This window comes from Acomys minous (genome assembly GCF_964271855.1).
Source record: "Acomys minous genome assembly, chromosome: 15".
NCBI classification, from domain to species: domain Eukaryota; kingdom Metazoa; phylum Chordata; class Mammalia; order Rodentia; family Muridae; genus Acomys; species Acomys minous.
The window spans coordinates 74,270,916-74,294,060 of NC_140497.1; the positions used below are offsets into that span (position 1 = coordinate 74,270,916).

Sequence of the window (23,145 nt, forward strand, 5' to 3'; positions counted from 1 at the left end):
ACAGCCTTCAGTTGGCCACCCGGAGTGAACCAGACTGCCAGGGCGATGGCGACGTCCATGTTAATTTCCAAGTAGGGAAACAGCACGGCTATTGTTAAGGAATAGAAAACACGTGAGAGAGAAGCTGTGAGCAGCGTTACAAACAACTCATGGATTCGCTAACCGGGCAAACTCGGGCAGTAGCTTGATTACTGTTCCCGTATTGCCATTGCTAGCCCAGAAGAGAGAGGGGGAGGGGAAGCAGATCTGGGCGACATCATTCCTGGTCTGTCTAGTTGGACGGCCTTGCTTCAAGGGACAAGTTCTGCTCCTGAGTGTTAGAAGGGCCATGTGTGCAAGGTACGGCATTGCATCGGACTTGCTAGTGTTTTCTTTCATAGGCTCTGACTCAAATGACCAGTTCTAGGGAGCATCCCAGGATATGTGGTTTGCCAGTTTGAACTAAAGATTAGCTAGACCTATTTAACATAAGCCATCTGCTCAAGAATGTGACAAATGGGTGTGGAGGGACATTTTTGTGATTGCAGATATTATATTAAACTTAACTGACTTTTGGATTCAAGATATGAGTAATGTATTAAATATTTAGAGAAGCTATGAATTTAGGAGGGTTTTTTGTTGTTGTTGGGTTTTTTGTTTTTGTTTGTTTGGTTTTCTGGTTTTTCAAGACAGAGTTTCTCTATGTAGCCTCAGCTGTCTTGGACTCGCTTTGTAGACCAGGCTGGCCTCGAACTCACAAAGATCCACCTGCCTGTGCCTCCCGAGGGCTGGGATTAAAGGCATGCACCACCACCACCTGGCTAGTGGTTATTTTTTTTAATGAAGTATATTTCTTTTTTATAAAGTGAATAAAACAGCCCTGTTGTTTTCTTGCTTCCTCTTCTGCCTTAGAGCCATAAGTTTGTTTTCTTTCTGTGGTCCCAGCTCCCCAACTCCTGGTTTTAATGCATAGTGAATAGTGACAGTGTGGCCAGAGAATGGCGTCCTTCCAGGCTTGCTGACCACCTCTGACCTCACATCTGTACCTGTTGGTGGCTGGGTAGGCAGCAGGCACAAGGCAGATTCGTGGGTACCAAGATAATGCCTGTTGCTTGTTTGCTGTCTGTAGTGTGTGCCATGGAGTGCAGTGCACACAGGGTCTCCAGTTCCACAGTATTTCAGTAAGAAGGTTCGCATCTTCTTTTTAAAGAAGATAACAAGGATTCAAGAATGTGTGCAATGCTATCTTGGTCAGATAAACCTACTTCTAAGAAACAAGGCTGAAGCCAGGCATGGTGGCGCACGCCTTTAATCCCAGCACTCGGGGAGGCAGAGGCAGGCGGATCGCTGTGAGTTTGAGGCCAGCCTGGTCTACAAAGTGAGTCCAGGACAGCCAAGGCTACACAGAGAAACCCTGTTTTGAAAAACAAAAACAAAAACAAAAACAAACAAAAAAAGAAGAAGCAAGGCTGGGTAGCAGAGGTGAAAAGTACAGGAGAATTCCTTTCCTCTCTGTCGCAATAGGAAGGGAGGGCCACCTCACAGGTCAGACCATAACTCGCAGACCGAGGCCTCCCTGACAAAAGATTAGAGCAGGAGGCTAAGTGTGGGGCTGTTTGAGGTAATGAACCTGACGGTCTGGATGAAGAAGCAATGAGGAAAGCTGCAGAAGGCCTGGTCCCTGTAATTTACGTTGCAGATGCTTACTGTGTGACTTGTTAAAATACGGTCTCTGTTAGTCACTGTTGCCTTCTGCGTCTCCATCTTCCTCAGCAGTAGCAACTTCTGGAACAGCTGGTGCCTATCCCACAGACAAGGGAAAAGGTAGCAGGACATCTTGTTGACAACCTTCTGAGATGGACAGGATCTGATGTCACCTCCCACCTGCAGCAGTCTGTAGCAGATGGAGGTCATGTGACCTTGCATAGCCCGTGGGGGAGGAGCAGATGAGTCCCGGTCATCCTAGCTACTACTCCGCCTTTATCCCAGGCCCCCTTATTTCTTCTAGACCCTTTTGAGCTTCTATTAAAAAGATAAAATGGGAGGATGCCCAGGATCGGCCCAGTGAGCAGGCTGAGTTCTGTACAGGCTAACCTAGAGGGAGAGATTTTTCACCTATTGCTGTGGAGTTTCCCACAAATCCAAATAATATGCAGTGCCCTTCAGTGGGGTCCAGAAAGCCAGGGGTCCTATGAACATGTCCTAAACCCATGGACTCCAACAGTAGCTCTCAAGATTGGAATCAGGCACTAGAGGAAGAGGAAATAGGAGCAGGCTTAGGACAAGGACATTTCCACCCTGGAGGTGGCTAACGATCAGCCTTGTTGTTCAATAGAAGCAGAAAAATCCTGGGCAGGGAGAGCCGAGATGAGACAGCGGTCCTCTTGCACATCACACTGAGGGGAACAGTGAATAAAAGATGGGGTTTTCACATCTTAGGGTGAGACCTAGAACACTTTCTCCCTAAAAAAAAAATAGATCAGCTTTCTAGGCTAGCCTGCTAGGAGAGTGGCCTCATAGTGATTTTGAAATAAACATTCTAGCTACCGTGAGAAAAACCATCTTAGTTGAAAAGAATGGGGCTTCAAATGAAATTCGAATTAAGTAGCATTGATAAGTGGGAACCGGCTGTGAATTAGAATCAAAGGAAAGTGCCAGGCGGCATAGTGGGGCACGCCTTTAATCCCAGCACTCAGGAGGTAGAGGCAGGCGGATTGACCTGAGTTTGAGGCCAGCCTGGTCTACAAAGGGAGTCCAGGACAGCCAAGGCTACCCACAGAAACCTTGTCTCGAAAAACCAAAAAAGAAAAAAAAAAAAAAGGAATCAAAGGAAAGGCTGTCAAACTTTGGTATTTTGTCATATGTGGATATTCACTATAAATCTAATTTACGTGCTGGGGAGATGAGGGTATAAAGTTTTAGTAAAAGTGTGAGGACCGTGTTAATTGGTCATCTGTCACATCTAGAACCCATGGCTGGAGCAGTAGAGTCGAGCAGACCCCTGAGCTCACGGGCCAGCCAGCCCAACAAATTGATGAGCCCCAGGCCAGGTTCAGTGGGAACAAAAGCAAGGTGGCAAGTGACTGAAGAAGACACCAGACATCAACACGTGTGCTCTCACATCCACACATTCATGCACCCACCCACATAAACACGTAACACCATACACATAAAAGATAACACGGACATACTTTTTAAAGCCTTGTATGCCTGGATGGCTTAGATGGCAGAGTGTGAGATGCTTAAAAAGTGTGTGTGTGTGTGTGTGTGTGTGTGTGTGTGTGTGTGTGTGTGTAGTGGGGGAGATGTATAAAGGTGTTGCCGAGTTGGGGGCTCCAGAGCCCACACGAAGCTGCAGGTGGTTGTGCTCCTTTGTAACTGAGATCGGAGGCAGAGGCAGGAGAATCCCCAGGACCTCACACACCAGCTAGTCTGGATTACACGCTGCGAATAGCAAGGCGCCCTGTCTCAAACACACTGGAGAGCAAGGAGCAGCACCCAGGGCTGTCCTCCATGTGTGAGCTGTGGCATGTGTGTGCCCATACTCACACTCACACATGAACATTGTCATATGTACATCACACACACACACACACACACACACACACACAGATTAAAACATAGAAGTGACGCTTGTAAAGAGTATCAGACACTCGGGAGGCAGAGGCAGGAGGATCGCTGTGAGTTCGAGACCAGCCTGGTCTACAAAGTGAGTCTAGGACAGCCAAGGCTACACAGAGAAACCCTGTCTTGAAAAACCAAAAAAAAAAAAAAGAGTATCACACAGTGTTCTATAGAGCACTCCCCAATTACCTTTATCTGATGTCTTCTTGGAATAAGTTTATTCGTTTTTGGCAAGAGAACTACAAAATGGTGTTTTCTTTTAGGTGTTAGATCGAGCGTCATGATTTTGAGTGACTTATTGATAATATTTTCTTTGACCATTTTATTGTTTGTATCTGTCAGGATGGATTGTTTCACGCAGGAAGAAACTGAAAAGAACAACCAAATGTAATGAGAGTCCTGGATCAGACCCTAGGAAAGGGACATTAGTGGCAAGTTTGATCTAGAGGTTACTTAGTGATGTGGTGTCACTGCTTTTTCCCAGCTCTCCCACAGTTGTAGGAGGGGTAAACATCAGGGAAGAAGTGAGGGGACAGGGAACTTCTTTGTACCATTTTTTTTTAAGTTTTCTTATGTCCAAAGTTAAACTCAGAATAAAGCGTTATAAATTATCCTATGTAATGATTGTATGGTGGTTATGGGGACGAGCAGTTCAAACTTAGAAACTATAAAAAAATAAAAGAACTTTGCATGACACCTGACGGTTGAAATTTGTAGAAATAGTCTCAGACTGTTGTGAAAGGGTGGTCCAGAGACATCCCCCACTGTATGTGAAGGTGACGCTGAGGACAAAGGAAACCAACCCTACCAGTTACCCGAAACCTGTGATTAGTGACAGAAAAGCTCTCTTAACTTGGTGGCAGTTGCTCAGCCCCAAATGACCAGCGCCGCAGTTTCTCTGTGAAGATATTTGTGGCTGTACATTCCTTGGTGCCCAGGTCTAAAGTCAGCATCTTTGGGTCATTTCCTTTTAGAAGGTTTCTAGTAATTCTTTTTTTGTGTGCGTGAGTGTTTTGTCTGCATGTCTGCATGTGTGTGCACCAAGTACATACCTGCTGCCTGTAGAGTCCCGAAGAGGGCGCAGGGTCCCCTAAAACTGGAGCTAGAGACAGTTATGAGCCACCATGTGGGTGCTGGGAGTCACACCGAGGTATCCCCTAGGGGAACAGCAGTGCTTTCAACAGCTGAGCCATCTCTCTAGCCCTCGGTGTCACTTTCTCATGCCCAGTTCACTCTCCGAGGCAGCCACCTATTGTGTGCCCTGCCCTCCCCTGCATTCCACGGGTGGGCGGTGGGGTGTGCTGATTGTCCCCACTTGATGTATATGGGTACAGAAGGAAGAAGCACACACGGGCCACACAGTGACCAACTATCACACGGCTAGCAAACAGCTAGGTCAGGATCTACACTTGGGCATTTTTGCTTTTTGGTTTCAGTTTAGTGGCAAGGGGTATACTTTTAAAAACCACATGGCAAAGCAGGGATGTACTAGTAAGGCACATAGTTGGTATGCTCCTCTGAAATAATGTGAAAATACAGTAAAATCAACAATTTCTGTCACTTTTGCGAGAGCTTTGATCTCTATGCATGTCTTTTTATCTTAGTATTTAAATCACACACACACACACACACACACACACACACACACACACACACACACATATATATACACGATTTAATCATATCTAATCCCAACACTTGGGCGGTACAGGCAGGGGGATCTCTATGAGTTAAAGGCCAGTCATAGCGAGGCCCTGTCACAAACAAACAAATGAACAAGCAAAAGCAAAACCTGAAAGCTTGTTTAGAATAAGCCAGAACAATGGCGCTGTAAAATGTTTACATTTCACTGAAGAAAGAGACGGTGTGACTTGGAGTAGAGTGGCTCTTTGGGTGTCTGAGACGCTGAATCAGTCCAGCTGGGCTGCGACATAGTCCTGAGCTGCCCTGAGTTGCCAGGGGAGCTGCCACAGGGTGCACGTTCCTCTGAGAGCCAGTTAAATGGAAAGCTGTGAAATGCATATATTAGCACTTTGAGACTTGGTAATCGTCACAATTTTAGGAATCAATCACTGTCGATTCATTCATATATTCAGACATATTCATCTCGATCTTTCCGTCTTCTTGGGGGAAAAAAACCCTAATTATTTAAGAGGTGAGAAAAGTTAAAGGAATTTCCTATCTATTTATACACACAACACAGAAATCATCTAGTTGGCTGCAGAAACAACTTACCATTGTTTTTCTGAGTGTAGTTATGGCGTTTCCCCCTCTGTGTTGAGTTAAAAATTTAAACAGAAGCAACTCATTTGTTTTTGATTTGTGGAGAGCGTGGAGCATCATAGCACGCACTTGCTCAAGAACATCCGAAGGCCAGGGTTCTTTTAGTTTGACCTGTCCCTTTTTCTTACTATATAGTCCAGACTGTGCCACTAACTCATAATCCCACTGCCTCAGCCTCCATGGCTGGCTTATGTGTTGTTGTTTGTTTCATTTTATTTGTTTTGTTTTTGAGACAGGGTCTCACCGTGTAGCCCTGGCTGTCCTGGAATTCACTATGTAGACCAGGCTGGCCTTGAACTCACAGAGACTTGCCTCTGCCTCCCCAGTGCTGGGGGATTAACATGCAACCCCACTCTCCTGGCTTGAGTGGCCTTAACAGGTCTGTTTTAAGAAATAGAAAATGAGATGGCTGAGTTTGGTAGCCTTGAGGGTGGAAGTTGGGAGAAAATGCCAAGCCTACTGTATAAGGCTCAGCACTACCAAGTTTTTCACATGCTTGATAAGTGACGGCTATAGAAGGGATTCCCATGAAAGTCTCCACTTACCAGGAGATTGGGATAGATGCAGGGAATTCCTATTGGGACTCTAGATGAGAGAAGTATGGGAGAATAGGGAAATAGAAGGATCCAGAGCATTCTAGAAACCTACAAGAAGAACATCATGACAGGCGGATCTGTACCCAGGGGGGTCTACCCAAACTACTGCACCAACCAAGGACAATACATGTAGTAAACATTGAACCCCTATTCAGACCTAGCCGATGGACAGGACATTCTCCACAGTTGTGTGGAGAGCTGGGGACTGACTCTGGCATGAACTCTGACGCCTGACATTTGACTACTTCCCCTTGGTGGGGAGGCCTGGTGGCACTCAGAGAAAGGATAAGCAGGCTGCCAGGATGAGACTTGATAGACTGTGACCACGTGGTGACGGAGGAGGTCCCCTTCTATCACAGACCTAGGGGAGGGAGAAACGGGAGGATATAAGTGAGGGGATAACAACTGAGATGTAATCTGAATAAATTAATTAAATAAAAAAAAGTGAGGGCTACAAAGTAAGATGTCATCCAGATGGACACTAGGTGGGCCACACTGACACAGACTTGCCAGAAGGGTTGCTGGTGCAGTGATGTGCAAGAAATCTGTGAGTCAGTTGGTTTAGAACCCATTTTCCTATAGACGCTAAAATAGTGACAGTTGACTTTCTGAGGCTCTTTAAATCAGGAGCCTTGTCTGATAAATCATACTTCTCCCCTCATTTGCCTTGTATAAAATAAAGTGAATGAGCCAAGCGGTGGTGGCGCACGCCTTTAATCCCAGCACTTGGGAGTCAGAGGCGGGCGGATCACTGTGAGTTCAAGGCCAGCCTGGTCTACAAAGTGAGTCCAGGACAGCCAAGGTTACACAGGGAGACACTGTCTCAAACCCTCCCCCCCAAAAAAATAATAAAGTGACTGAGAGAGGGGTTGGGACAAGCACAAGCCAGAGGCTGACACTGGACATCTTCCTTGGTCTCCACCTTGTTTTTTGGGACTGTCTCCTCATGAGCCTGGGTGACAATCAGTTCAGCCAGTGTGCTGACCAGCAACCTTCCATGGTCTGCCTGTTTCCACCCTTTGACACTACAATCATAGAACCACCTTGGCCAGCTTTTGCACGAGTGCTGAGGATCTGAACCTTAGGTTTGCACGGCAGACGCTTAGCCCCCCCCCCACCCCCGTGCCCTCCCCCAAACAGGAAGCTTATTCCTGTCTTACAGAAAGTTTCCTTTTTTTCCTTTTCCTCCTTGATCCCTTTATAAACATAAATATAAATGGAGTAAAGATATGAACTACCACCAGGTGTTCCTACTGCTGCCATAAAGACCACAACCAAAGGAACGTGGGGAGGAAAGGGTTTATTTCCGCTTGCGACTCTGCAGTCACACTCCATCACTGAGGGAGGAACTGAAGGCCGGAACCCATGAGGGAGCGCTACAACCTGGCTTGCTTCCCCTGGCTTGCTCATACTGTCTAGGACCAGCACCTATGGTGAGCCTGCTCCTCTCACATAACTCACCAATCAAGAAAATGGCCTACAGGCTTGCCCCATAGACTCAAGAGCTCTTCTTCCTACTAGGGTGCATCAAGTTGATTTTTTCTTTTTTAAGCAGCGCAGCACAGTTGAGGGGAAAAAATGTTTCAGCAAACTTGGTGTCCTTGGAAGGTGTTGTAGGGAAGACCCTGCTAGCTTCCTTCCTTTGTTAAAGGAGGGCACTGCTTCCATGCCTTCCTTACCTGCTGCAGGTAGTATTAAACCTTCCCCACCCTCCCATGCCTTCACTGGGCTTCTTTGATTTTGCTCTTAACCAAGGTGGGAACCCACTGTGTTCTGTTCAGTATGGTGTTACCCAGCTCTATTGTGTGTCTTGCATTCTTTTTTTTAATATGTGCTGTTCTTACGTCTCGACTTTTTCATTTTTCTCTTTCACTCCTACATCTTCAGTTTCCATACTGAATTGTTGTGTCCGGCATCTCTGTCCCACAGGAAGTTGCCCTCCTTTGGGACCCATGCCACCCTACTCACAATACAACCTTTGGCTATGTGAGGTAGTAAGTAGTCCTTGTCTGTTGCCGCGATAAAGCACCGTGACCAAGGCATCTTGTAAAAAGCGTTCCTTTGGGCTTGTGGTTCCACAAGGTTAGAGCCCTTAAAGCAAAACAAGACATGGTGCCAGGAGTTGAAAGCTAGGGCCACAGGTACCAACAAGCAGAGAAAGTAAACTCAAATGGCATGAGTCTTTAAATGTTCAAAGCCCAGTTGGGCAGTGGTGGCAGATGCCTTTAATCCCAGCACTTGGGAGGCAGAGGCAGGCCGATCGCTGTGAGTTTGAGGCCAGCCTGGTCTACAAAGTGAGTCTAGGACAGTCAAGGCTAACACAGAGAAGTCCTGTCTCAAAAAACCTAAAATAAATAAATAAATAAATAAATAAATAAATAAAAAGTTCAAAACCCATCTCCAACAACTTGCTTCTTCTGCCAAGGCCATGTCCTCTAAACCTCAGCAGCATCAACTAGGGACCAAGTGTTCAGATGCCTGAGCCAATGAGGGGTGTTTCCATGCAAACAAACCATCCTGTGTGGTGTCATCGCTACACAAACTAAGGTGTTCGAGGGCAGCGCACCCCTCCTTTCTGTGCTAAGCGTTTGTTGGCCTCACTAAGTGGTGTTTAGAGAGTGGTGCTCATGTATAAAGCAAGCTACAGAGCTAAGTTTCCGTCATCCCAGGTCAACTTTATGGGCGATGTTTCTGGGGTAGTTCTGTGGCAGCCTTCTTAGTAACCTGCTATAAAAGCTAACAAAATAGCATTTAAATCTGATATTTGGGAAGGTGCTTGCTGAAAAGCTCCTTTAAAAGAGAAAGCTGTTATTGGCCCTGAGTCCGTAAGAACGCTACCAGACCCACTCCCGCCCTCACACAGGGATTGTCCCTGCTGGTTTAGCTTCCTCTCTTCTGAAAGCTAATGCTTCCTGTTTCAGAAGGGAACACATTTACACTTTTAAAAAAAGCAGCAAGTTATCTTTGGTTTTCTTTTAAGTTTGGCCGGTGTTCCTACAACAGTTACTTCATGGGGGTTTCCAGCTTTGGGAACAGAGGTAATAATCAAACTTTCTATTTCAGTGTCCACCACGTCACAGGAAAGAGCGCTAGCCTTTCCTTCATGCTATGTGGTGGTTCACTTATCTAATAGTGCAGTAAAGAAGACAATGTACTGGTTGAAAGTAAACAGCCCTTCCTTTGCCCTTTCTCTTATCTAGGAAGGCACATAGAATAAATTAAGTCCTGTCCCTGCCTTAGGCTTTGCCCTCAGCTCATAGACCTTTTTCATTTGGGGCATCTGACAGCTGAAAACAAAGTGCAAGAGCTTGGTTTTCATCCCATTTTGTACTCTATGGAGAAAGAAACGTTGCAGGTAAAAATGACCAAACCCCTTCTTGAAAACAAGCAGACAAACAAGAGCCAACAACAAAAGGATTGAATGGTGGAGGAAGGAACCTGCCTGGGTCAGGCCCTGGCCTGCTGCCGTCTGTGGGCGTGGTAACACAGGAATGTGGGGACCCTGCCGTTGGCCCACTTCTTCCTTCCTTGTGGCATGCCCGATTCTAACTGTCACCTCTTTCCCCGAGATGCAGAAGCCTTCCTGCGTGCACAGCTGTGCGCCCACATGTTCCTGTGAGAGACCCACTGGAAGACAGTTCCAGAATTCCCCTGTGAACCAAAGAAGTGGCTTTGTACTTCTTCGTGGTAAGCGCTGTGTGACTTCAAGCCACTTCTCCTGCCACGTGCGATGAGTCGGGGTTACGAGAAGGCATGTCTAGCAGGAGGGCAGGGATTTCCCACGGCAGTGCCGCTGCCAGGGCGTGGCATTCCAGCTGGGACGGGACAGGCCCTTTACTGTTGGCCACCTCCTGCCTTCACTCACTGGCCTGGGCTGCACTCACCACAGATCCTTCTTGCTTTCCTTGGCCAAAGCAGCAGACTGCTTGTTCTAGCCTTTTCTAAAAGCAGCACAATGAGCTAGTATGGTGGGGCATGGCTGCACTCCAGGTGTTCGGGAGGCTGAGGCAGGAGGATTCCAACTTTGGAGCCAACTGGGCTACAGAGCAAGACTCTTGTCTCAGACAAACAAAACAGAAAAGAGGCTAGGAGGAAATCTCAGGAGGGGAGGGCTTGCCTGGCATGTGTGAGTCCCTGGATTTGACCTCCAGGATCCGCATTAACAGGGCTCCTCCGTGGCGCATGCCTACATGCCTGTAATCCCAGCACTGGGGAGAGGCGGAGGCAGGAGCATTAGGAATTTAAGCACATCATTAGGTACATAAGGAATTGAAAGTCAGCCTGGGCAACACTACATGAGACTCTGCCTAAAAAAAAAAAGAAAAGAAAAGAAAAGAAAAAGAGCCGGGTGGTGGTGGCGCACACCTTTAATCCCAGCACTTGAGAGGCAGAGCCAGGCAGGTCTCTGTGAGTTCAAGGCCAGCCTAGTCTACAAAGTGAGTTCAGGATAGCCAAGGCTACACAGAGAAACCCTGTCTTGAAAAACCAAAAAGAAAAGAAAAGAAAAGAAAAGAAATGTAGATAACATTAGCTACATGGAAAATATGGATAATTTGAAACTTTCTGGGTTATGTGTGATGATGGCTGTCTCTGGTTTAGCTGGAGGCTGCCCCCAAGAGGCCAGCCTGGTCTACATAACAAATTTCCCACCAACCTAGGCAACAGACATCCTATCTCAACCAACCAAGGTGTGGGGCGTGGAGGCGGCGTGGTACTTTTCTTGTAGCCACATTTTAAGAAAAAGAAAAAACGAAACAAGTGAAATTAATATTACTAATTTTTACCTTATTAAACCCATTGTATCTAAAGGGCATACTTCCTTAGGGGGTTTGAAACCCTTTATGTATTTCATACTGACAGCCTTTAGCATTTGCACACTATATTTTCATCTCAAATAATTGATCTATATTTAGACGGCACGAAATGTCAAGTTCAAAAATAGATGCAAATGCTGCCGTTGTTCCAAACATTGACCATTTTCCAGTATGCCAATCATAGCTTTAAGATTAAATAGAACTCAATGCCCTAAAATATTCCAATTTTCCTCTTCACCAGGTCACTTTCAAAGTGCTCTCCAAGGACACGTGGTGACTGGGGACTGGCAAGGCAGTTACAGCTCTCGTCTCAATGGGGGCAGAATTTCCCTCTATCAAACTCCACCAGCTTCCCCCGGCAGGGACCCTCACTTGACTCACTCTAGTTAGTACAAAATGTCCTCAGCTCCCACACTGCATACTTCTGATCCCCCCATTCCACAGGGCTTTTTATCTCTCTGCTAATCTATTATCTGATTTTACGGCCTCCTTTTCCCTCCCCCACCACTTGTTGGCTGTGAGCTCTGTGGAACAGTATCTGTTTCGCTTACTGATGTATCACAGCATTTGTGGTTCAGGAACTGGGGATTTAGCTCAGTGGCGGGTGCCTGCTGGCCTTGGGTATAGTAGCCAGCATTGGAAAACTGCGGATCAGGGCTGGAGAGATGGCTCAATGGTTAAGAGCACCGACTGCTCTTCCAGAGGTCCTGAGTTCAAGTCCCAGCAACCACATGGTGGCTCCCAACCATCTGCAATGGAATCTGATCCTTTCTTCTGGTGTGCATGAAAACAGAGCACTCATACACATTAAAAAAGAAGAAGAAGAAGAAGAAGAAGAAGAAGAAGAAGAAGAAGAAGAAGAAGAAGAAAAACTGCGGATTACACTTACTGGGTTAATCATTATAAAGGCTTGATATTAATGAGTGTATGCTACGCTCAGTAAAAACAGAAAGATTTTAAAACAAGGCAGACTAAGTTTCTCTTAAATGTAGCTTAAATGTATTCTTTGTAGTTCAGGCTATTTAAGCTGGAAACAGTGCATAAAGAAATGAGGAGTGGTGGAGGCTGGAAAGATGGCTCAGAGGTTAAGAGCGCTGCCTGCTCATCCAAAGGTCCTGAGTTCAATTCCCAGCAGCCAAATGGTTGCTCACAACCATATGTAATGAGATCTGGTGCTTTCTTCTGATGTGCAAGCATAACACGGTATGTTATGTGCAATACAATGCTTATATACATAAATAAATGTAAATAAATCAAAATAAGAAAAGAAAAAGAAATGAGGAGCGGGGTGTTTTGCAGAGGGCCTCTTCCCTTTCCCTCTCAGTCTGCACCTCCAGGGCCACCCAGCTGAGGTGCTGAGCATCAGGAGAAAACACCCTGAGGGTAACACAAAGGAAGCCTCTGAACTGTTAGATGATCCAGGAAGAGACCAACCTCCTGCAGCCCAAGGACCAGATCACAGCAGGAACTGCAGCTGGACAGAATCACTCGGAAAGCAAAGCTGCAGTCTCCAATAGGATCACCAGCTGTAGTTTTCAGTTGCTGCAGGAAGTCAGTATCAAAACTTTTACCAGGGAATTTGGGGAGACTGCTTCCACTGCAGCCCAGCGTGAGATGATTCCAATTGCATGCCTGTGTCGAAGAATAGCAATTGAACCTTTTCTCCAAAGGAACCCTGGGGTACAGGAGGGGGTGTAAGTCCTACCCACCAAAAGTCGAGGTGTTCTTCAAGGATGATAAATAGCGACCGGCCCCTCCCCCCCGCCCCCACCCCCACCCCAGTTGTCTAAGGAGTAACTCGGTGCTGCAGAGCTTTGCTTTGCTGGCCTTGTTTCAGGCAGCCTGAAGGTTGACAAGGCGAGTTCTGCCACTCAAGCTATTTTTGAAATCCTGGAGCAATCCTGGCTGCCTCAGAACTGTACACTGGCTGATATGAAGATTGAATTTGGTGTTGATGTAGCTGCCAAAAAGATCGTTCTTCCCGATGTTACTGGTAATGATTCCTAGAGACTCTGGCCGTTGGGAGAGCGGAGGCAGCAGAAAAGACAGTCTTACCGGGACCTCAAAGTAGCGGCTCCGGGAGGACTCCAGGTGGTAAAGAAAAGCTTTGAGTGGGTTGCGGACCGAGTGGAGTTGTTTCTGAAGTCGGACAGCCAGTGCAGAGTTATAGTGCTGGTGGGTTCAACTGCTGCCCTTGGTCACTGTGAGAAAACTAAGAAGGCTTGTGGGAATTTGGGGATTCCATGTGAACTTCGAGTGACATCTGCCCATAATGGACCAGATGAAACTCTGAGGATTATTAAGGTGGAATATGAAGGGGACGGCATACCTACTGTCGCAGTCGCAGTGGCCGGCAGAAGCAGTGGTCTGGGCCCAGTGATGTCTAGTAATACCGTATATCCGGTTATCAGCTGTCCCCCCTCCCTCCCCCATCACACCAGACTGGAGTGCTAAGGATGTGCGGTCATCTCCTCAACTGCCCACTGGTCTTGGCTGCTCAACCATACATTCTCCAGAAGGATCCGCCCAGTTTGCTGCTCAGATATTTGGGTTGAACAACCATTTGGTGTGGGCCAAATTCCTATCCTTAAAGCAAGCTGACAAGGAAGAAAATCAGTGAATCCCATTTGTAAAAGAGCAATTTAGTTTTTAGGAGAAAAGTTACATATTCCTAGTTTGGATTTTTTTTTTTAAAAAATTCACACAAGGGCTGGAGAGATGGCTCAGCAGTTAAGAGCACTGTCTGCTCTTCCAAAGGTCGTGAATTCAATTTCTAGCATCCACATGGTGGCTCATAACCATCTATAATGTGATCTGATGCCCTCTTCTGGCATACAGGCATACATGCAAATAGAGCACTCATATTCAATAAATAAATAAATAAATAAATAAATCTTTTCTTTTTTAAATCGAGCAAAATGATTTCACATCAGGGAACAAACAGGTGGCCCTCTAGATTTATGGGTTGACACTATGATTATTGTTGGGTAGGTATGTAATGTGGGGGCTGGAACAGTATCTCTGTGGTTTAAGAACCAGCCCAGACCTCCTGCAGAAGACCCGAGCTTGGTTTCCAGCATCCATGGAGAGTCTCACACTTTAAACTCCAGCCTCAGGGCATCGGACCCCTGTGGCTTCCTAGGCACCTGTTGCCAAGTGCTGCTATCCTCAACACACACACACACACACACACACACACACACACACACACACACACATAATTCAAAATAAAAAGTATTATTTCTGAATGCTAATAGCAGGGTTTTTTTTATAAGTCAGGAGTAACTGCTCGATCTTCTGGAGTTCACACTTTGAAAATTAAAATACTTGTGCTTTAAAACAAAAGGGAAAGAAAAGAAATGAGGAGTGGGAAAATTTTTATGATTTAGTTAGGAAGACGAGAGTCACAACTCAGAGTAAGGATGTGAAAAGGCCAAATTCTGCCCCCAAAACTAGAGAATTGACTTGACGTTTGTGCTGCGTTTGCACTTGTGCCTTTCTCATTAGGCATTTTCAGTTGATGGATCTATATCACTAGCTGACAGGATGACATGGAAGGAACCAGGAAAAGTAAAGTACTACAAAGCTTACACTTAAGAATATGTTTGAGGACTGGAGAGATGGCTCAGAGGTTAAGGACATTGACTGCTCTTCCAGAGGCCCTGAGTTCAATTCCCAGAAACCACATGGTGGCTCATAATCATATCTAATGAGATCTGGTGCCCTCTTCTGGCCTGCAGGTGTACATGCAGGCAGAGCACTGTATACATAATAAATTGATAAATCTTTTTTTAAAATGTGTTTGAAACAATATATTAAGAGAGAAACTAAGTTCCAACAATAAGATTGGCCCAAACTTTGTAGTGATTCATTTATTATACAAATTTTTTGTCAAGCCTAGTGGTGCACACCTTTGATCTCAGTACTGAGGAGGCAGAGGCGTCGCTGTGGTGTGCACCGCATGGCATCGGGTTAACAGCTTGCGTTGTTTGGAAAATTCTGAATAGATACTTTTCCTCCACCTCTGTGAAAGTCAAGTCTTTCTGTAACTCCAGTCACGTTTAAGATTTAAGACTAAGTTACTGGAAGGAAAAGATAGAAGATACCAGAACAAAGGGGTTCCCCAGTGAGAGGAAGAGGAATCAACCTGTCAGAAGTGCAGCCAGCAGGGTCAGGGAGAAGTCAGGGCCTGACGCTCCCGCCAAGCCTCAGAGACTGCTTCAGCACCTGGAAGTTTGTGTTTTAATCTTATTGTTTTTTTTTTCTTTTGCCTGTTTTTGCCCCCTTGGGGGTGGGGGGGACAATTCTCAAGGTCTCTTAGAAAAAAACAAAACAAAACAAAATACCATCTCACACAGGAAAGTGTAAAGTGGCAGAAGCCACAAAGGCTCTCCCTGGCTTTTTGGAAGTGGAGACGGCCGTGGTGGGACAGCTAAATTTCCTTTTTTTTTTTTTAAATGGGTTTCTTTTTAAAATGCAATATATTCTGATTACCGCTTCCCCTCCACTTACTCCTCCCAGCTCCTCCCAACTCTGCTCAGCTGCCATCCAGTCCACACACTTTTTGTCTCTCCTTAGAAAAATGGCCATCTAAGGAATAATAAGATAAATCAGAATGTGACAAAACAACCAAACAAGAAAAAAGCCAGAGAAAAAGCACAAAAATGTCTGTAGACACAGACACACAGACACACAGACACACACACGCACATATGCACACACGCACACGCACACATTCACCCACTCAAGAATCTCATAAAAGCTCCAAACCAGAAGCCGTAATATATACTCAAGGTAGGAGAACGGTGTATCTTAGAGGAAGTTTCTGCTGTATTAGGTTTCCAAATGGCCCTTAGTGTTTGCTGTCCTTCCCGTACTTGCCCCCCACCTTTGATCCTTCTGTCCAGTCCACCCCCTTGTCCATCCATAACTGTCTATGTTGTTCCCCCTTCCTAGGGAGACCCATCCCTTCCCCGGCCTCCTCCTCTCTACTTAACCTCTGTGGTTCTATGGATTGTAGCTTGCTTGTCAATCAATGCCTTAACAATTAGCATCCACATAGAAGCGAATACATACCATATTTGTCCTTCTGGGTCTGAATTATATCACTCATTATTTTTTTCTAGTTCTATCCATTTACCTGTGAATTTCATTTTTTAATGGTTGAATAATATTCTATTGTCTTTATCCATTAAAATCTAGGTTTTTGTTGTTGTTGTTGTTGTTGTTGTTGTTTTGGTTTTTCAAGACAGGGTTTCTCTGTGTAGCCTTGGCTGTCCTGGACTCACTTTTGTGGACCAGGCTGGCCTTGAAACCACAGAGATCCGCCTGCCTCTGCCTACTGAGTGCTGGGATTAAAAGCATGCGCCACCACTGCCTGGCTTTTATTTAGTTTTTATTGATAATCATAAACTTAACTCTGCAACCCAGCTAGACTTGGAGGGGAGTGAGAAAAACACAAAACCCAAAGCTACTTCAGTGAGAGCAGCGATTACAGGTTACTGCAAGCAGATGGGTTGGGGGGGCGCTCTGCTGAGCTACAAAAGGAACAGTCTAGCAGGAGAGGTGCCTGAGAGTCAGAAGAACTAGAGTTGTCCATGACCAAGAACAGTGACCTTCTTGCCGGTCTTCCATTCCTGGACCCAAAGCGCTCCATGGCTTCCGCCATGCTTATGTCTTCCTTCACCTTCCCAGAGACCACGTGCTTGCCATCCAGCCACTCAGTCTTGGCAGCGTAGATTAAAAAAAAAAAAAATTGGGAACTGTTTGCGTTCGGTTCAGCATTTGCCATGGACAAGATGCCAGGACCTGTGTGCTTCAGGATGAAGTTCTCATCCTCAAATGGCACTGCCACCAGTGCCGTTATGGCTTGTGAGGTCACCACCCTGGCACGTGAATCCCAGAATAATTCTGTGAAAAGAGGAACCCTTGTCTCCTCATCCTTCCTCACCAGTGCTCAGAGCATGAACGTTTTCTGCTGTCTTTGGAACTTTGTCTGCAAACAGCTCGAAGACGGCCCAGGGGCTGGCCATCGGACAGGACATCAGAGTAGATGCTGAGGTTGACCATGGCTGCAGCAAGCGGTGATGGGGATAGCGGCATCCGCAAAGCCCAAGATATATTTTTGAGGCTGTTGTGAAAGACAGTGTCTCCCTGATTTCTTTCTCAGTCCATTTGTCCCTTGTATCTGGGAAGGCTACTGATTTTTGTGAGTCAATTTTGTACCCAGCTACGCTAGTAAAAGTGCCTATCACCTGTAGGAGTTTCCCGGTGGAATTTTTAGGATCACTTACGTATATTATCATATCATCTGCAAATAAGGATATTTTAACTTCTTCCCTTCTTATTTGTATCCCCTTGATCGCCTTCAGTTGTTTTCTCGCTGTAGCTAAGACATCAAGTACTATATTGAATAGATACAGAGAGAAAGGACAACTTTGTTTTGTTTCTGGTTTTAGTGGAAATGCTTTGAGTTTCTTTCTATTTAGGCTGGTGTTGGTCTTGAGCTTGCTCTAAACTGCCTTTATTGTGTTTAGGTATGTCCCTTGTATCCCTAATCTCTTCAGGACTTTTATCATGAAGGGCTGTTTGGTTTTGTCAAAAAAAAAAAAAAAAGCCTTTTCTGCATCTAACGCACCTGTCATGTCTTTTAGCTATGTCATGGTGGATTGCCCTTCTTGCTTTTCTCTATTTAACCACCTCTGCATCTCTGGGCTGCTCTAAGATTCTGTTTGGAAGTATTTTATTGAGAGCTTTCACACCTATGTTCATGAGGGGGGAACTGGTCTGTAATTCTCTTTCTTTGTTGGATCTTTGCGTGGTGTAGGGATTGGAGAAACTTGCAATGTTTCTCCCATTTACGTTTTGTAGACTAATTTGAGGAGTACTTGGGTTAATTCTTCTTCGAAAGCTTAGTAGAATGCTGCACTGAAACCACCTGGCCTTGGGATTTTGGGAGTGCTGGTGGTGGCATGGTTGGACGCTTTCAATGACCGCTTCTGTTTCACTAGGTGTTATAAGTCCAAGTATGGGCTCAATTTTGTAGAAAGTTCTATGAGCTTCTGAGAAAGCGGCGTATTCCTTTGAGTGGATGAAATGTTCTGTGACTATCTGCTAGGTCCATTTGGTTTATGGTGTCACTTAGCCCTAGCATTTCTCTACATAGCTTTATCTGGATGCCCTGTCTATTGGCGAGAGTGTGACATGAAAGTCTCCCACTGTCAGCGTGTGAGGGTCAATATGTGATTTTAGCTGTAGTAATGTTTCTCTTATGAACATGGGTGCCCTTGTGTTTTGGTGCATACATATTAAGAATGCAATGTCCTCTTGTTAAGTGTGTAATGTTCTGATTAGTTTTAGCTTGAAGTCTAATTTTGTTAACTATTAAAATGGCTATACAAGTTTATTTCCTAGGTCTGTTAGCGTGAAATATTTTTCCCATGCCTATCCTGATATTCAGGTGTGTTTCTTGGATGCAGCAGAAGGATTGATCCTGGTTTTTAATCCCATCTGTTAGTCTGTGTCTTTTTTTTTTTTAAAAAAGATTTACTTATTATTATGTATACAGTGCTCTGCCTGCATGTACTCCTCTAGGCCAGAAGAGGGCGCCATATCACATTACAGATGGTTGTGAACCACCATATGGTGGCTAGGAATTGAACTCAAAACCTCTGGAAGAGCAGTTCGTGCTCTTAACACTGAGCCATCTCTCCAGCCCTAGTCTGTGTCTTTTTATTAGGGAATTGAGGCCATTGGTGGGGAGAGTTACCGGTTGGCAGTGTTTGTTGATTTCTGTTATTTTGTTGTGATGATGTGGGTTCTGCCCCCCCCCCCCTTTTTTTTTTGACTTGCTAGTCTGACATGGCTTATTCCTTGTGTTCTCTTGGGTGTGGTTAACCTCTTCAGGCTGGAATTTTTCTTCCAGTGCCTTCTGTAGGGCTGGCTTTGTACATAGGTAGTGCTTAAGTTTTGCTTTATCTTGAAATACTTTTCATTTCCATCTACTGTGATTCAGAGGTTTTGCTGGGTTGCCTCTGTGGTCCCTTAGGGTTTGTAGAGCATCCGTTCACTTCCTTCTGGGTCTCAGAGCCTCCACTGAGAAGCCAGGTGTTGTTCTAATAGTTCTGCCTTCATACGCTACTTGGTATTTTCCCCTTGTAGCTTGTACTAGTCTTTCTTTGTTCTGTAAACTTAGTGGTTTAAATAATATGTGCTGAGGGGAATTTCTTTCTTGGTCCAGTCTCCTTGGGGCTCTGTATTTTGCCTGTACCTTGCCAGGCACCTCCTTCTTTAAGTCAAGGAATGTTTCTTCCGCAATTTTGTTGAAAATATTTTCTCGTGCCTCTGACCTGGATTTCCTTGTCTTCCTCTATTTTCATTCTTGGATTTGGCCTCTTCGGTTTGCCAGATTTCCTGGATGTTTTGTGTTAGGAGTTTTTGAAAGTTCAACATTTTCTTTGGCTGAAATATCCATGTCTTCTATACCTGAGATGCTCTCTTCTCTCTCCTGTATCCTATTGGTGAACCTTGCCTCTGAGTTTCCTGTTCAAGTTCCTAAATTTTCCATTTCCAGTTTTAACTCTATTTGGGCTATCTTTTTTTTTTTTTTTAATTGTATTTCCACTTGTAAGTCCTGAACTGCTTTCTTCATTTTGTGCCATTGTTTGCTTGTGGTTTTTTTTTCATAGATTTCTTTAAAGGGTTTATTAATATCCTATTCAAGGACATCTAGCATATTCATAAAGGTTATTTTTATGTCTGACGCCTCAACTATATAGCATTTCTCAGGACCGGCTATGGTAGAGGTGCTGGCCTCTAATGGAGACATCTGGTCCTGGTGTTACTGTGCTTTTACTCTGAAGCCCTGGCATCTGGATTTGGAATTATTCTAATTCTAGGTGCTGATGTCTGGTCTTGTCTTTGTTGGGTTAGTGTCCACTTCTTGGTTTCTGTTGCCCTCGCTGGGTCTTAGGAGGGTATGGTGGCTATGTGCTGCCTGGTAGGGAGGGCTTCTGAGTCCCTGCAAGTGTGGTCATTGGGGGTCCCAGCTAGGATGTGTTTCTTGGTGTTAGGAGCTGACTGTGGGCTGTCTGTGGGTTAGAAGGAGGGTGGAGAGTGGGGTGTGGCACCAGGATCTGCTAGTTCCCCCTGGGAATGGGGGTACAAAGGAAGGAGGGGGCACAGCAGGCGGCCTGCTACAGAGCTGAGGCTGCGACTGGGGGGTTGGGTAGGAAGGAGGGGGGAGAGTGAAGATGTAAATACTGCCTGCCCGCTTCCCTGGGGTGGCCGGTGGGTTCCAAGGGAATTCCTATAGGAGTTGGCAGTCAAAGTCATGGGGGGGGGAAGCCCATAGGAGAGGGCCTGTGTGGTCTGCTAGAGATGGAGACAGAGAGGAAGGGGGGCATAACATGGTCTGTTACAATCTGGGGATGAGACTGGGGGATCAGAGAGAGAAGGAAATTGTCCAGCCTCATCTCTACCCCCTCCACCCTCACCCCTACCCTCTCCACCCTCACCCCTACCCTCACCTGCCTGCTTCCTTGGCCAGCACAGCTGGTGGATTCCCCGGGGACTCTCAGTCCTGTGAACTTTGCAAAGGTGGCCCGCAGAGCCAGCTTCCCACCTGTGAGAAGACGACCAGCGAGGAGAGGGAACTTGTGTAGCGTTTATGGGACAGCACCTGGTGTGAGCTTGAGGGGGAATGAGAGATAGGTTTTCCCTTTGAATTCCCAGGGTGGGGAGGCTGTGATGAGGGCATTTACAGGGCATTGTACAGCCAGAATCTGTACAAAACATTCAGAGTTTGAGCCTGCCATTAAATGTCACCATCGCAGAGAATAGGCTAACATCCAGACCACAGGGAACAAATTACAGTTTTCTCAACTATCAGAGTGGCACAAGATTGATTTGATGGAAGGCCATGTGCAAAATGGAAGCTATGTTTCTCTGTATTGAAATCAGCTCAGTTCAGAAACCTCCTTGTCCACTAATGCTAAAAACGTGGATTTTCCCAATGAAAATGTAGTTAGGTGAGACAGTCTGGTTTTTTTGTGGTTTTTTTTGTTTGTTTGTTTGTTTGTTTTTGTTTGGGGACAAGGTTTTTCTGTGTAACAGCCCTGACTGTCTTGGATATGCTTTGTAGGCCAGACTGGCCTTGAACCCACAGAGATCCTCCTGCCTCTGCCTCCCAAGTGCTGGGATTAAAGGCGTGAACCACCACCCCCTGCCTAGGTGAGACAGTCTTGAAGACTTAAATTCAGAGGTTTTTCTAAGAGTAGAGCCAAAGAGTCCAGTCATTGGAGAGACAGCTCAGAGGTTAAGAGCACCGGCTGCTTTTTCAAAGGTCCTGAGTTCAACTCCTAGCAGCCACATGGTGACTCACAACCATCTGTAGTGAGATCTAGTGTCATCTTCTGCTGTGCAGGTGTACATGAAGGCAAAACACCATGTACATAATAAAGAAAATCTTTAAAAAAAAAAAAAAGTAAGAAATGGACCTATTGTGTCTTGGTGCTGCCCTCTGGTGGTCACTGGTATACATACATGCCATGGCATACTCGCACGCTAATAGTAAATAAAATAAATACAAAGTTTTTAAAAAACAGTTTTTTGAGATAATATTCACACAGCATAAAGTTTACCTAATTAAAATGTATAGTTCTAGGCCAGGCATGGTGACACACACCTTTAATCTCAGCACTCAGGAGGCCGAGGCAGGCAGATCACTGTGAGTTCGAGGCTAGCCTGGTTTGAAAAGCGAGTCTAGGACAGCCAAGGCTACGCAGAGAAACCCTGTCTTGAAAAAAACCAAAATAAATAAATATAGTTCTGAACTGGGCATGGTGGCATACGCCTGTAAACCTAGCACTTTGGATGGAGGCAGGAGGATTGTGAATTTCAGGGCAGCGTTGGCTGGCCAGTGCATTTGAGTCTACTGAAGAATAGCACATGTGCGTTTCAAAGCCTTAGGTCGGCTAGAAAGTCAATCCCCGAGGCCGCACGGTGGGTTCTATGGTAATATTTAAGTGACACAGCAGAGAGAGGCACAGCGGAGTAGATGTGCGATTGGCGGGGTCTTCGGGGAAGGGAGAGGTGGATGCAGAATTCCTAAGGAACCTCCTCCCTTCGCTGCTGCTTTCATGGCTCTGGAAAGGAGCCCACACTCAGCAGTTTCCTTGCTTCCCTCTCATCCCTTTAGAGGCATGCTGTCTCCACGCTCCGCTGCTGCAGGTATTTTCACACAGTGTAAACACATCAGCACTTGTTATGTTATAGCAGTTGAATAATGCTCTGTTTGCTTATCCATTCATTAGAGGGTGGACACTGCAGCTGAAATGTAGAGTTACAAATATTATTATAAATAGTGTTGCTATCATAAATAACACTGCTATTAAGAGAGGAACAGGGTGAGTGAGTAAGGTATATTAAGGTGTCATACTGAAGCCAGTTATAGTATTTCATATAGCTGCTTAATGTTTTACCACCTCTACCAGTACCAGGTTTAGACTAAAGCCCACCAAGAAAAGCCTGACTGGTTTTTGTGTGCATGCAGGTGTGTGTGTGTGTGTGTGTGTGTGTGTGTAAGAGAGAGAAAGAGACTGATTTTTTAGTGGGCCTCAGAAACTTTCTTTTGAAAAGCCTGCCTTCCCTCCCGAGTGTGTACTTTAGTTTACAGTAAGCCGCTCTCGGCTGGGTGGTGGTAGTGCATGCCTTTAATCCCAGCACTTGGGAGGCAGCAGCTCAGGAGGCAGAGGCAGGAGGATCTCTGTGAGTTCAAGGCCAGTCTGGTCAACAAAGTAATTCCAGGAAAGCCAAGGCTACACAGAGAAACCCTGTCTCAAAAAAACCAA

General features: G+C 45.6%; 1 protein-coding gene and 1 pseudogene across 8 annotated transcripts in view; both read left to right on the forward strand.

The window, feature by feature from the left end:
* The window catches only part of ART3 (ADP-ribosyltransferase 3 (inactive)), an 84,249-nt gene that overhangs the window by 27,682 nt on the left and 33,422 nt on the right, over nt 1-23,145 (forward strand). For 5 of the 7 annotated variants that reach the window (XM_084760188.1, XM_084760185.1, XM_084760192.1 and 2 more), the window contains exon 2: nt 10,058-10,169. The gene's annotated coding sequence lies outside the window, so the exon portion shown is untranslated. Of the gene's footprint in view, nt 1-208; nt 340-10,057; nt 10,170-23,145 lie in introns of those variants that run through there. The other 2 variants (XM_084760189.1, XM_084760186.1) reach the window with 2 other exon arrangements.
* Nucleotides 46-13,916, forward strand: LOC311585027 (bifunctional phosphoribosylaminoimidazole carboxylase/phosphoribosylaminoimidazole succinocarboxamide synthetase-like; annotated as a pseudogene). Its single transcript has 2 exons — nt 46-71; nt 12,621-13,916. The product of its transcript is annotated as a bifunctional phosphoribosylaminoimidazole carboxylase/phosphoribosylaminoimidazole succinocarboxamide synthetase-like (transcript).